This window comes from Coptis chinensis, chromosome 9, assembly GCF_015680905.1.
Source record: "Coptis chinensis isolate HL-2020 chromosome 9, ASM1568090v1, whole genome shotgun sequence".
Lineage (NCBI taxonomy): Eukaryota > Viridiplantae > Streptophyta > Magnoliopsida > Ranunculales > Ranunculaceae > Coptis > Coptis chinensis.
Window position 1 is genome coordinate 80,105,591 of NC_141464.1, and position 2,583 is coordinate 80,108,173.

The 2,583-nt window shown below is 32.2% G+C and overlaps 2 long non-coding RNA genes across 2 annotated transcripts; both read right to left on the minus strand.

Annotated features, from left to right (window-relative positions):
• Positions 1-615: 615 nt before the first annotated feature.
• LOC147478505 (uncharacterized) lies at positions 616-1,632 on the minus strand. Its single transcript, XR_015209075.1, has 5 exons — positions 1,475-1,632; positions 1,272-1,393; positions 1,011-1,193; positions 816-908; positions 616-708 (listed from the first exon to the last, which is right to left on the minus strand). It is a non-coding gene; the product is annotated as an uncharacterized LOC147478505 (long non-coding RNA).
• A 291-nt stretch (positions 1,633-1,923) lies between these two features.
• Positions 1,924-2,378, minus strand: LOC147478506 (uncharacterized). The gene is made up of 3 exons (XR_015209199.1): positions 2,292-2,378; positions 2,083-2,204; positions 1,924-2,005 (listed from the first exon to the last, which is right to left on the minus strand). It is a non-coding gene; the product is annotated as an uncharacterized LOC147478506 (long non-coding RNA).
• Positions 2,379-2,583: the final 205 nt, after the last annotated feature.

Sequence of the window (2,583 nt, forward strand, 5' to 3'; positions counted from 1 at the left end):
TGCCTCCAGTGACTCTAATGATTCAAAGAAAGAACATGGCTATTTTGGAATCATCTCCTCGATTGGTTTGATACAAAAATAAATGAACCATTGAACTCCCTTTTATTAATAGAATTGGCATACAACAATAACACAACAATAATCTTTTTTGTTATACATCTAAAACGTAACCACAAAGACACATATATCGTAATAAAAGAACATCAACCATCAAAGGAGTTTTTGTAGTCTAATCTACTAAGTAAATATTAGGATGTAAAATTAAATAAAATGGAAAACGGACGATGCTGCTATTGATCTGACCCATCAGTAATTGCCTAAGAATTATTTGACGACTTCAATCTTCAGTCCTATAAACAAAGTGAATTTGGATATTGTTTTAGTTAGTACGAATAATCATGTAGAATAATAGTGGAATGATATATATATATCTTAAGTCAAGTTTTAATACCTTAGATTCTTTTATCTTAGCACCCTTTTTTAAGGAGTTCTTATAGTCAAGTCCGGAAGGTTCATTTGATATGCCAATCGAAAGTATGCCTTTGACAAATAAATAGAAAGAGTATAAAAGCGATTTTTTTTTTTTGAAAAAAGGAAAATATGTATAGAAGTAACATACCATAGAAGCTTGCTTCTTGTACTTTCTCTTAGACCGTTTTCTTTATTTGAGGGTTTAGGAATATCGGTTGACTTTTCAAAAGAAAGCTCCTGCTATACAAATGTTTAGAATTAGTATAAATCAAGTGAAGCAAGTAAATTGGAAGCTTAATATATACTTTTTAGTCCGTGGCGATAGAATTAAGGTAAATGAGCACATTTTTTTTCAGCAGATCTGCAGCGTTCTCATTCAAGCTGTTAGGTGTATGTTCTTGGAAAGTACAATCAACAATTTGTGATGCATCTGTCACCTGAGTGCACATCATAAGATTATGTAACGAAATTAATGTATGTAATGGCTGCCAATGTTTAATAAGCATGTAATTGAAAGCTAGAGTAATAAATCTTATTACCTGTTCTATCTAATTTGGTACTTGGTCATACTCAAGTGTGTAATCCACCGGGAAGACCTTGTTAGCTGTAAAGCCACTTCTGTTTTGACTTTGAAGGTTGTATTGGCTAATTTTTATCTCAAATACCACTGAAGAACCGATAATGGCATTTATTATGGCCTTAACAGTCTCAATACCATTTGTCTAATTCAATAAAAGAGAATTAGTATGTCACAATTATTTATTTGTAATGTGAAAACTATAATGCCGTAATGGCTATACCGATTTTATAAGCTTTTCCAACTCAGAAGCTGGATGTTTTAGTAACGCTTCAGCTTCTTCGCCAAATATTGTTATGAGGGAACTTTGTGTGTCATCTCGAATCACGAGCTTTCAATTGATATCTAAAATAAATGGCTATCAGAATAAGTTCATAAATAACAGTGTTAAACGAATAGTATGGTAAAAAAAATATTAATTCATACCTCACATCTGGAGACGGAATACTGTTATTGCAATTACCACACCAATAGTGATCATCTCTATCTATCAATTTCTTCCGACAACCAGTTTTGGTGTAAGACATATAGAACGGGTGATAATCATGAACGATATCATAAATGATTGCTTTGCATGTGCAAATCTGTCCCTGCACGGAGCGTAAGTACATTGAGAAAATTTAAATTAAAGTTAGACATTAGACAAATGTATAGTAAACTTACAACAAACTCTGCGTTCAACATCCTAATAACTTGTGAAAGAGTTTTTCTCGTTTCTCAATGATCTATCCTTCATATTACGTTCAATCGATGATGACCCATGTAGCATCGCAATACTTCTCTCTTCAAAAGTGGAGCTAAAAAAAATATAGAACATTTTGTTAAACTTAAGCAATGTATAGTTAATGGAAGTTTTTTTTTTTTTTGTAAATCACCTATTTTGCAAATCCGATACTTCTGGAATGTCCAAGTTGACGTAGATTTGCGTTGTGCTTGTTGAATTAAGGAGACAGTTATCTGACAAAGAAAAGATTTAAGATTCAATAACCTAGGAAAAAATGTGCTATATAGATTAAAATATCCAATATAATTACCGTAATAGTTCCCAACAGTTAACGAAGTGACAACCAACACCGGTACGCTCTTTGCATACTTAATCACATTATCAAACAATTGTATTGCATTTTCCCAGAGATTTATTTTCAATTCAGTTCCACTCCATAGATGATATAATGTTGTGTTAATATATAGATTTGGTTATGATTTTTTATAAATTCTAAATGAGCATACATTAAATGAAAACCTAGCATTCTTCAAGAAGATCTCTTTCAGCATGAGTCCTTTTCGAAACATCAACTCTAAAGCAGCATCAAGTGCCCCAAACGCATCTACCACAAAATATTTAACAATTAGTTATTTCTAATGGAATTTGCTGAAGTAATTGAAGTAGTTATATTGTTGCAATTGATTACCTTTAAGATTTGTATTTGCTTTTGAAAGCAGCCTAACATTGTCAAACTCAACGAAGTCAAATTTGTATAGCGGAATTTCGGGTGAGCTTCGAAGATCCCCCTCGACAATAGTGTCCCATCCGA